At 39.1% G+C, this 12553-nt stretch overlaps 1 protein-coding gene across 1 annotated transcript in view; it reads left to right on the top strand.

The window, feature by feature from the left end:
- Window positions 1-12553, top strand: part of ROBO2 (roundabout guidance receptor 2) — an 892879-nt gene that overhangs the window by 849569 nt on the left and 30757 nt on the right. The window lies entirely within an intron of this gene.

Raw genomic sequence — 12553 nt, forward strand, 5'->3', positions numbered from 1 at the left:
AAGTTGGCTAAGAATAAAAAATTCAAAATAGCAGATGCTAGTAAGAGAGTTATTATGTATACTACACACTTTCTCCTCAAAAACCTTACTCTTAAAAATTCAAAAAAGTTTTGAAAAAGTTTGGCTAAGGGAAAACATCTGATAGAGATATGGGTCATCATGGTTCTCATATCTCTATATTCTACATAAGGCTATGTTTGATATGTGTAAGTGGTAAAAAAGTAGTTGCCCAGAGGGGTTACCTGCATGTCCCAATAATCTGTAGGTAACTTAACTTTCATCTTAATCTGCATTATTTTTAATTACTGATAAAACTTCTTTTTTATCATGTGTTTGGCAGAGTCACAAGTATAATAAAGCAATCTCTGTACAGAAATGGATAAGATTTCACTGAATTAAAGTGTTATTCTAAATGTGAAATTTACAGTGCTGAACTTGTAGCCTTGCTGAGAGCATTGGTGTCCTTGACCCAGTGTATTTTATTGTGTTGTCTTTCCATTTGCAAGGTAACACCATTCCTGCACAGCATTTTCTATGCATTGGATGATTCCCACGCTTGGTATTTCTTTGTTACACCTCATTCTTCTTCAAAAGAGTTTAGGGCAGCTTACATAGAGTTCTGTCCTATCTATTTGGCAGTATTCATGGCTAAAATGTTTTGCTGGAGCTGTAAAACTGTGATTTTTCTCAAGGTCATATGGATAGCATGACTCAGTGCCTGTATTATCTGCATAGATACCACTTGGAATGGCCAGATAGTGCAAGAGTTCTGCATGGGATTGTACCCTGTGGTGAATCAAGTAATGTTTGAAATGTCCTTATATGTTATCCAAATATTAATTGTTGCCTAGTGACCTATTTTACGTCTTGGAAAAGGAGATCCCCTAAGGTATTTATTAAATCAACTTTTCTCTATGTAGCTTATACTTGGACATAAAATTGGAATTCATTTCATAGACTCTGTGAAAGAATTGACTCAATTGATGGTACAGTAGATACATGGGAATACAACTACCATTGTCCCTTATAAAGAAAGAAAATATGGTTGTAGAATGTAATGTCATAAATGAAAGACAAGAACTCTGAATAATTTGCAGAAAGAAATGTAAAAGAATGCAAAACACTTTGATAATATTGGGTAATTAGACCTTGATCAACTGAGCATCAGTAACAACGTACCAATTAAAATTAAAAAATTTAAAGATGAGATGGAATCTCTATGTTCATATACTTGTTTTGCTTCTCAGACCAATTTTCATAAACAAATGTAAGTAATACATAAAACTTTGACACATTTTATGTGTGCAAACTTCATCAAAGTATTTATAAACTCGAATGAAAAGTGAATTTATGCCACTTAGCCAAATTTATTTGTTTGAGATTTCAATCTTTTCATGTAATTCTCTCCCCCTCCCCCACAATCCACATTGCTGAAAGGCACAAAATTTTCTCAAATTTATTCAAGCTGTTAGCATGCACATAGAACATTAAGTAGTTGTTCAAATGTTGCTGAGCAGTAAAATACTATGATAAAGTGGCATCTTGCTGTGCCTCCATTACATCTTCGGCACTAAAATTAATTTATGATCAGTCATCAATTCATTTACATGTCGTTTTATGCTAAATCCATCCTGCTGATGAATGCATATCCCTAGATCCATTAAGCTAGAATAAAATCTGTGCTTTATAATATGACCCTGCTAATTGTTGCATTACCATTTTTATGAGATACAAAATCTTGTAGGTCCCTCTTTCCGCAGCACACATTTAAGCTGTGAGCCACCTTTATTCTACTAAATGAAAATTTTCAGACTTCCAATACAATGTTTAGCTATATGTATTCCACTCAATATAAATATTAATCTCTTCTCAGTGTAATTTGATTGTCAAAACTGATCTTTCAAAGAAAGAGATACACAAAAAACATTTGGAGGGTGTTTGTGAAAAACAACGGATTTCCCCCCTCTGACTTATACTGAGGGTACTGTCACATTAGTGTCGTGTAGTGGTAAAGAGTGGCAGGACTCTAATCAGGAGAACCGAGTTTGATTCCCCACTCCTCCACTTGAAGCCAGCTGGGTGACTTGGGTCAGTCACTGCTCTTCCAAAGCTCTCTCAGCCCCACCCACCTCACAGGGTGTCTGTTGTGATTATTAACTGCTCTGAGTATGGCAGTAATCTGTCCTGAAGAACGGTATATAAGCACAAGGTGATGACAACAACGACTTTAAGATATTGTATGGAGGATGTTAGAGTGGTACTGACACCAGTCCTGTTCAGAAGAACATTTGTTGGACATGTGGGATTGTGTCTGCTACCCCTGTTCTAAGCATACACCAGACATGTGAGCCCATTCATATGTTCAGCTGAATATACAGAAGTTAAGGATTGGGCCAGCTGTTGTGATCCCACTCTCCTTTCCTTGTATTCACTGAATGTAAAGATGTCTTCTGAACAAAATTCTAGGAATTGTGACTCAGAGAGAGAGGTAGTGCATAGAATGCCCACTCACTCCTGATGCCGTTGCAAGTTGGGACACATCTTCCTCTCTGACATTCTTTCCCTTTCTTAAAAGCCACCATAACCTCTTCCCTTTTCCTGCCTCCTTCTTTCTTTCCCACCCCCCAGCCAACCTAACTTTATCCTCCCTCCCCTTTTCATTTTTCCCACCTTCCCTCACCCTGGCAGCATCTCCATGGGAAAGCTCTGTTCCAGTTGTGCAGTGCTTCAAGGACTTGCAAGGGGCACCTCATTTCCCCTGTAACCCCTTCTCCACAATATTTTCTCTTTCCCTCTTCCTGGCAAACCATATATCTTCACATCTCTGCTTCCTTTTCTCCTTCCCACTAGACATGGGCATGAATCAAAATACGAAGCAAATTTCGTCATGAAAAAGGCTGTTTTGTGTGTTGCGAAACAGCATTTTGTGGAGCCATGGTTGTCATGAAATTACCACGAAATTCACAACTTTGGGGCCTGTTTTGTTAGCTTTGTGAACGATTCATAATTGCAGACAGGCTGGCACCGATCCATTGATTCTCTAGGCAATAATGGGCGCAGAGCTTTTGTTGCCATTGGAAGCCCCAATCATAGCCCACTTACTCTTGATTGGAAGCTCTTCTAGCCATCTGGAGAGCTTCCATTCTGCCCTATACAGCCAGGAGCTGGGGGTCAATCCCCTAGGTAACCAAAGAGGTGGGCCTTCTGCAGCCATGGGCACACCAATCTCACCCCTCCAAACCCTGTTAGGCGGCCAACCACAGACTTTCTGTTCTGATCTATGTCAGCATTTTGCTGGGATTGGAGTGGGAGAGTGTGTGGAAGGATTTGGGATTGTGCTTTTGGCAGCTGCTGCTTTAAAGAGACTGAAAGAAGCCTCTTATTTCCAGCTCTTGGCCTTGCTGTGGGAAGGTCTTTGGGTGAGGGTGCCTTTTTATCTCCACCCTACCCTACCCTTCATTCTGTCTTCCCGGCCCAGTTCCACCACAGCTGGACCTCCATCCTCTGATCGAGCAACTCCCAGTCCCCGTTTCAGTCATGCACTCTGTCAGCACGTCCCTTCCCACCCTTCCCGATAAACGTATTGCAAACTGAGACGGTGGGTGGAGGAGAGCCTGCTGAACTCTCCCTGCGAGTTTGGCATCTCTGGGTATGAAGGAGGCCGTTGAAATTCCCCAGGTTCTGACAAATCACGAAACTAATGAATCGTTTCGGAAAACATGTCAATTCCATGAAGTTTTGTGATTCGCGATTCATGGATTGCGACGAAACATGAAACTCTTGTTTTGGGCTTTTTCTGTTTTGTGCCCATGTCTCCTTCCCACCCACCCACCATCCCAACTTTTATCTGCCCCCCCCCCATCTTCAGCAATATTCCACTGCCCTTCACTGACTCTTACCTGGCTGCCAGGGAGGGGAAGGTGCGGGGAATGGGAATGGGAACTCCGTAGTTTGCTTCTGCATGCTTCCTGTGCATGCAAAGTAACTTTCCCTCATGTGTATCCCACCTGTAACTCCCTCAACCCCCAGTTTGTGCTCCGTGGACCTGGAAACCTTGACAATATTTATTTTATTGTTTATTTTCTTCATTTATACTCCACACTTCTCCACAATGGGGACCTAAAGCAGCTTACTTCAGTTTTATCTCTTCTATTATATGCTTGAAAAACCCTGTGAGCAGGGACAGATTGGGAATGACATACCTTGGGAAAGTGCTCCTCCCCAGCTCCACAAGAGTGGTTAAGGAAAGAGGGAAGAAAGGAAGGAGCCTGCCTAAGCAATTGGCTGGGCTGAACCTGGCACCACTGCCTCCCTTATCTTGTGAAGGTCTCAGGGGGCCAGTCCCTCCTCCCTTGCCTTATGCAAGGCCCAGCACTGCTTCTCTGACCCTGTGCAGGTCGAGTTGGGTGCTGCTATCTCCCTTGCTTTATGCAGGCTGAGTCAGATGCCACCACCTCCTTTGCCTTAGCTTGTATGGGCTGATTCCAGTGCCGCCACCTCCCGCATCTTGTGCAGGGCTCAGGTTGACCAGGTGTTGCCTCCTCTGCTTCACCCTGTGAGTAGCTCAGGTGCCGCCTCCCTTCCTCACCTTCTTCCATTTTTTGATTTTCTCTTCTTCATTTTTCACTGAGCTCAGTTGGGTCAAGTTCAGGCCACTGTCACAGGGCTGGCACAACCCAGTTGGGGAAGAGGCTATTTTCCCACTGAGAAGCTTCCTGGTGTTCTTATGGATCACTCTGCCCTGCTGCTGATATAGACTGAGAATGTGTAACTGGCCCTGTGTGTTTCCACGCCAGAGTGGGGATTTGAGGTACTAATAAAAAAATCTAACTACAAAACACCGGCTTTTGTGAGCGGCTGCTGTTGAAGAGCAGCAAGAAGCTGGGCTTGAGTGAGTCATGCAAGTAAGGTTGTAGCAAGTTGCCCAGTGGTTGCTGCAAGGCCAAACCTCAGTGAGTCCTCCTTCAAAGGCCAAAACAGTCCTGGAAAGGACCCTGACTTTTACTGACAGAAACCAAGCCTGGAATGCTGGCAAAATAGTTGTGATTACCTAGCAATGGTCAATTAAGGCACCCATTTCTTAAAGCCACAACTGCTTCTTTGGTTTTTTTTTTAAAGCCTCCAAAATGGTGTGTGGTTTTGTTTTTTTAGATTTCAGATTTTTCAGCAAATGTGGGGCCATTTCTGGTTTGTAGAAAGAGTTCTCTTTTCTGTCCATGACCCCAGTCTTCTGATTTAAGCAGCCTCAGATTTGGCCAGGCTGCAGATTAGATATATTGATGTTTGTCCCCTTTTTAAGGACAATTTAACCACAGCTGGTCAGTAGGATTAATGTGTGTGAACCTTTTTCAACCTTTTGTAACATTCCTGTGGAGCTTCTAACAATATTGTAGTTTTAAAAATCAGGTGTGGACAACTTTACTTAATTTAGATTATTTTAAAATAATTAGTAAAATTACCTAATGTAAAGCAGGATGTAAAGGGGGGAGAGGGCTCTTGCCATTACCAGCATATTAAAAAAATTGTTGAGAAGTTTTAGGTACAGAGAAGCCCTTTTAAATTATCCTGCTGGTTACAGTGAGAAACATTTCAAACTGTACAGTTTCTTTTATATTTGTCTTCCTTTATAGTCCTCTGGAGATTAACTGGATGAAAGAACAATTGTAAATACTTAGGATGTAATTATGGAATATGATCCCTCGATACATATATGTACCTTTCTATTCTTACTGTTTTTAACTTTGTATTGTGACGGCCTTTGGCCATATACAATTAAACCTGACTGACTAGTTGGGACAGACACACTAAAGACACATATATGTACCAGAGTAAATAACTAAATGTAAAAATAGCAGATATTCACTTTATGTTTTTCATTACATTGAGATAGAGAAGAAGAATTTTTTTAAAAAAATATTTAACTGAAAGTCAAAGTGGTTGGTTTTCTTTTTCTATGGAAATTAGAAAGTAGATTTTCAAATTTGGAAAAACAACCAGATTTAAAAATTTGTTGATAGATTATAGTACTTTTATTCTGACGACATGTACCACTGAATAAATGAAGTACTGCTCAGATTGCACTGTTCTTGCAAACTCATATTCCATGAGAAATGACAGCCAAATATTGTTGCCCGTGATGTGCCAGTACCTCGAGGCTAGGCAAAAGATCATGGACATTGTCCAGCAACTTGCAGGCTGCGATTCTTGTTTGCCAACCATGTACAACCCAAGGGCTCTGGGTGGCTGCTCTAGATTAATTTAAAAAACAAATCATTATGTAAATTTTAGTTTGTCTCTATCCAGATTTTAACTACTCATGAGCACCATTCACATAAGAAAATCTGTGAAATGCTTCCAGATCGCATAAAAACACTTCGCTTTACATTCTGATCTGCAATAATCTTCTCTCTGCTATAGTGTCCATTTTTCATATGGAGCATATTTTATTCTAAAGTTTTCTTATGTGAAGCTAAGCTATATAGCCAAAATAAAGATCATCTCAGAAAGGCAACAAGGAAGCAGTTATAGGTCTCTTTTTTCAAATAGAACCCCACGGAATCCGTGGCTGTTTCCACATGTTGTTAAAGCAACGGGCTACTTACTGAATGCTGGCGTTTTTTCCCACAGATTCCAGATGCCTCCAATTTCAAAGTGGAAGCAGGCAGTTTGTCTCTAGTCTGATCAGCGTCCTTGACCCGGCACAGGAAAGAGCGGGAAATCCTGGTCTCAGAAAAGACGCTGATCAGATGAAAGGCAAACTACCTGCTTCCACTTTGAAATCGGAGGCATCTGGAATCTGTAAAAAAAACGCCAGCGTTCAGTAAGTAGCCCGTCTCTTTAACAGAATGTGGAAACGGCCTGTATGTGGAGATGGGGAAAGGACTGAGGTTGCCAACCTCTGGTTGAGCCTGAAAATCTCCTGGGATCTCCAGATGACAAAAAAGCTGCTTTGGATGGTGAATTCTATGGCACTACTGAGGTCTCTCCTCTCCCCAAATTCTTCCCTCCCCAAACACCATTCTCCCCAAATTTCCATAATTCTCAACCTGGGGTTGGCAACCTTAGAAAGGACAGAGTTTGAGAGAGTTATAGATGTACATTGATGTAACATGGACTTGTTTATTCTAAAACCAGACTGCCATATCTGAATAAGGATAATAGTTGTCCTTTTTATTATCTGAAAACATCTGGTAATAATGCATTTCAGGATCAAACATTTTAGTCCAGTCCCAATCTCTCTTTTCTTTAACTTTCTTATTGCTTTAGCACCTTGGATATTTTATAGAAAAGAAAAATGCTATTCAGCTTTTCAAATGGTTGATTATGTTCTAGATAAAGTGCTTACTTCTGCTTTCAACAGGAGAAAAAAATACAGCTGGCAGAAAGCATGAAAATTCAAACAAGCTCTGGAAAACTGAGTGAGCTGAATTGTATGGGAAAGGCACCTGCTTAAAGGCTCTTTTGTGCTCTTTGAAAAAGGCACAGCTGATCACTACTGCTTTTTGTTCTACTACACTATTTCTCACACTGGAGTTCCTGGACTTGTGAATCCTTTGAAAGGATAGATGCATGCAAGTCCTTCTTGCGTAATCTGGCTAATGTGAGAGCTGAGCACTTTAAGTTTTCTAGGGATGAAGGAATGAACTTTCTGTTCAGGAAAAAAAGTCAAAATCTCCATCTTTTGAAGGGCAGGAAGTTGTAGATCCACCCTCCCCTCAGCCACTTAGACCACCTCAAAGCACTAACCATACTACATGCTCACTGTATGCAGGAATCCAATAGCTCAGCTGTAGGAACTAGCTGAGTAACACCAAAGAGGTACAGTCCTGATGCAGGCACATAGTTACATCCAGTATATAATTGAACCGGTTTCCACTCTATTTTCAAGTGCACAGGATTGCATCATTCCTTCACATCATTTCAATAATCTGCAAACAAAGTATACAAACAAATAACATATTCATAAAGCAGTTTCTCTTTCAACACATTCTGGCCGTATCTTCTATGTTAAAGCAAACCAACAAGTTCATAATTGGACAGTGACTTGTCTCTTCAACAACAAAAATGCAACAGAATATATACAACAAAATGCATCAGAATTCAAATAGTTCTCCCCTACACATGCTGAACTCTTTTTTTAAAAAAGCTGTTAACCATTTAGTATCTATACTTGTTCTGTTTAATGTTAAATATGCATGTTGACCTATTGACATCCCTAGAACTAATTGCTTTCTCAGTGATGCGTATGCTCACTTTTCTTGGATGTAAACCAAGGTTTGTTTTAATTAACTGTGCCAAGATATTGCAGTTACACATCATTATAGTCTTACCTGTTTATTTTTGTTTCATACAAATCCCAACCATTAAGATGTACTTGGTTTTTAGCTTTAAAAGCTGGCCTTTTGAAAGAGGTTTTTCTTGCTTTCACTGTTACCTTGGCTTCCCTACTGTGTCAGGTCCATTTGGAAAGTAACAATTTTATTTACACCTTTGGCAAGCAGAATCAAATTGTCACTCTCTGTTCACTTAACCCACTTTCTGTCTGTCAGATCTCTGTAGCCGCTTTCAGTTTCTGTTCTTATATGTTAGGAGTACACAAACTTGTATTATCACAGCCTGCCCTGTACTGATGTTGAAAGATTTACTCATTCCAGTGCTCCAAAGTGTATTCATTGGGGAGGGGGATGGCACAGGATTTTCTGTCTCCTAGCTATTGAATTCTTGTTTTGGAATGTTAAGTTTGCAATTCCAATGTGAATCTGATACCAAATTCAACATTTGTAAAAATTGATGTAAGGCAGCAATATGACTATAAATGATTGCATTTTAGACTGATGGTATGTATTAGGACCTCCTTTACTATTAGTATATGTGTGTATAAATTTATCAAGTTCAGCTTTTTCACTATTTCAGTATTATCAAATGACAGGCTAACAATTGCCAAAATCCTGTATTCTGCCTTGTTCATTTTAGTAAATACATAGACTTCTCTGTGTCTGAGGACATGTGCTGTGCTGACCACTTGTGTGTTATATTTTACCCAACTTGCTGGTAGTTTCTACTTCTTGAAGGCACAAAGCTGGCATGTATTTTAATGAAGAATTAATTATTGAATGAATCCTATTGAGACATATATAATACGATACCGATGTCTGATTATTTATACCTTCAGAATAATTTGTAATAAAATATGGCACAGAACAAGGTCATTTTTAAATAAATAAGTATATCAGCATTGCCTTTTGCCCAAATTTATATAAACTTTATTCAGGTAACAAACCTAATTTTAATAATTGAAGTATTCAATTTAAAAAAATTAATAATTTAGAAGTGCCCGTAAATGTGTAATGAATTAATTCTTTCTTATTTTAAATTCTGTGAATCAAAATATACATTTCATAAACATCTATAAAATATTGAGTTGAACTAGGAATCCCTTTATTAATAAAGGTACATAGTAGTGGAAGAAATATCAAACAATTTCAGACTGCATAGTTTTAGGTGGGCAGCTGTGTTGGTCTACAGTAGAACAGCAGGATTTGAGTCCAGTAGCACCTTCCTTGAAAAGAAGAAGGGAGCTTGCCTCTCGAAACCTTGCACCCTGAAAATCTTGTTGGCTTCTAAAGTGCCTTTGGACTCAAATCCTGCTGAATTTCAGATTGAGTTTCCCTGTTCTATTAATTCCAGTTTCATGAAGGTAAATTTGGACAGTGAGGGGGAGGAGAGATATTTTAATAGGCCTTTGACCTGTAAATATACAGTTGAGCTTTTTAATGTGTACAACTTACTAGCCCCCCTACATTTGTTTTTAGGTTCACTGTTAAATGGATGGGGTTCTGCGTCTGATGAGGACCATAACTTTTCTAGTCATAGATCTAGTGTAGGTAGCTCCTCAGATGACTCCATCTTTACCAGCGGCAGTTTTGCACAAGCTCTGGTTGCAGCAGCAGATAAAGCTGGGTTTAGGCTGGATGGAACCAGCCTATCAAGAACAGGTTTGTAGACTCAAAGCTAATGCTTTCTGCATGATGCCAAGGTCTTTCCCTTCTTTATGCTTTCTTCTGTCCTCCTAATTTTAATGAAATCTCAGCATGAATATGTTTAACAAGCATGTAATGACAGATGAGATTGTTCTGCTGTTTTAATTTTTAAAATTAAATTAATTAAATAATACAAAAACATTTTATTCCATCTTCTCCCTCCCAAAAAATGACCCAAGGCAAAGTACTTTAAGCAAAGCCAAAGCAATGCCTATTTATAGATTCTTTATCATGGTTTTTGCTTTGCTGTATCACATTGCTCTGAGGTCACTATAGGATTACTGACATGTATTGCTTTTCATACTGTTTCGAGGGACTGCTAATTTCACCATGCAGTTTTTAATGATATATTATTTGTAACACCTTCTCACAATCAATCATATTTCTTATGTAGAACTGCATACTTCGCTTTTATCATCATTACTACTTCCTTCTTGCGTCTCTCTTGCCAAATGTATTTTCTGGGAAGATGTTGCCAGCATGGGGTGAGCTGGTGAAAGTTTATCACTCTAATAACAATGCAACAGTTTAACAGCCTTACTACACAGTTTCAAGGCACTTAATACAATCATTTGTTATATTTGTACTGTATTTGTAGTGCAGGATTGTAATTAAAACTGTATCAATGGCATAATCAAGTTGAACATATTGTTAACAATGTCTTGCTTAAATAAAACACATTCCAATCTTATTTTTCAAATAGATATTAGCACTATTATATTTATTTTTCTATGGTTCTACTTCCCTACTCCTAAGAGTACCTCTCCAAAAAAAGTTCCATAAAAGCCATCTAAGATAACATGAATCCATTTGGAATGGTGCATTTTAAAAAAGTGTATAGCAGAAGATGTACTAAGCAAATGGAAATTTATATGGTAGCTCAAGCCTTCACTTGAGCCTCGATGTACATTATCGCTTCCATATTCCATACCTTGTATATTATTTATCTATCAAGTATGTTTTATCATGTCATAAGCTGTATTTGTGCAGTGACTTACCATACTGATCAGGAAATTGGATCATACAAACTCAGTGATATGAAAATTGCTTGATCCATATGGTAAGTTGTTCTAGATAAACTGGCCATCAGATAATGACTGCCAAGTGCTAACTAGTATAACTTTTATTGTTAAAGATTTGTCCTTCTTTATTTTGCTCCCAATCCTTTCAGTGCATTTAATTTATAGAACTATATGCTCATAAATTAATCCCCTTTCTATGGAGAGGATATAGAGCACTTTCTTCACATTCCCCATTCAGGATCTCAGCCAGAACTAGATAGTGCCAGCATTTCTACTAAGGATCTTGTGAATTTCTTGGCAAACCTGTTCAGAACTCAAATTTATGTTGTTCGATACAATAAAATTGTGAGCCCATCAGGAGTATGTTCATATTGCATTGAGCAACTCAAACAACTGCAGAACAAGCTTTCAACTGTTTGTTGGATCAGCCCCCAGCAAAATAGAAAAGTGAAGTGGCTAACGGGAGAAGAGACAGAGCTCATTTCTCTTTCCCTACCCAAGCTGGGGTGGGACAGATACAATACTTTTAATCTTTGCATTATGAAAACGAGAAGAGAAAGGGGTTCTTCTCATCTCCCCATTCCAAGCTGAGCAGGGTCACTTCTGAGCTCCTTGTTACCAATGGGAGAGGTGAAAGATCTCATTTCACTGTATCCCAAGCTGACAGGTTGGTGTAGGGAGAAGGGAAGAGGGATCAGCTGGGTTTCTGGTCACCCCATCCCCAACTAAACTTGCTGCATCTCAGCAACTCTTGGAGGCAGCAAAGTGTTCAGGACAGGAGATCAGAAAACCTAACTTCCAGATGATCAGCTCAGAGTCAGCTCCTTGTCCCCTATCCTCCCCTTCAAAAAAAAAATCTTTGCAGGTGGAAAGAGAGAGTGGGAAGACCATGCTGCCCATGTGAAAATTCTTGCACATGAACAAATCCTACTCTGTGTTCAAACCAGTGCGTTGTACCCATCCACTACCCTGACTGGGTGGTTTACTTAAAATAAGCGCCTTGGTATGTAGACCTTCTGCAAATATGATTAATCTGTGCACTGGGAAACTAGAATGCTCTGTAATGAGGTCCAGAGTGGGGAAGGTTTCAAATACAACTTATAAGGATAGACCATGGCCTTTGTACTTTCTTGTATGAAAAATAAAATTTGTGAGATGAAAACTACATCTGTCACCATCAAGCCATAACATCAGCCCCTCAGTATCTTTTGTTTTTCTCACCTTCCCTTCATTTCTTATGAAACATTGTCCAAATTGTAATGCACTTCCATGATGTTTCTGTTGTTTATCTCACCAACAATTTCTTCAGTAGAAATCATTATCCATAAAAAGAATGGAACAAAGCATTTACAGTATGTTTACAGAATGGAACAAAACATTTACATATAGCCCAACTTTTGAATGGTTTTGCCCAAAAGGAGATTTAGGTGATAAGATTTAAATAAGATGTTGCAATGAGAAAAAGTTGGAAAGAAATCAGTAATAAAACTT

The sequence above is a fragment of the Eublepharis macularius genome, chromosome 3, assembly GCF_028583425.1.
Source record: "Eublepharis macularius isolate TG4126 chromosome 3, MPM_Emac_v1.0, whole genome shotgun sequence".
NCBI lineage: Eukaryota > Metazoa > Chordata > Lepidosauria > Squamata > Eublepharidae > Eublepharis > Eublepharis macularius.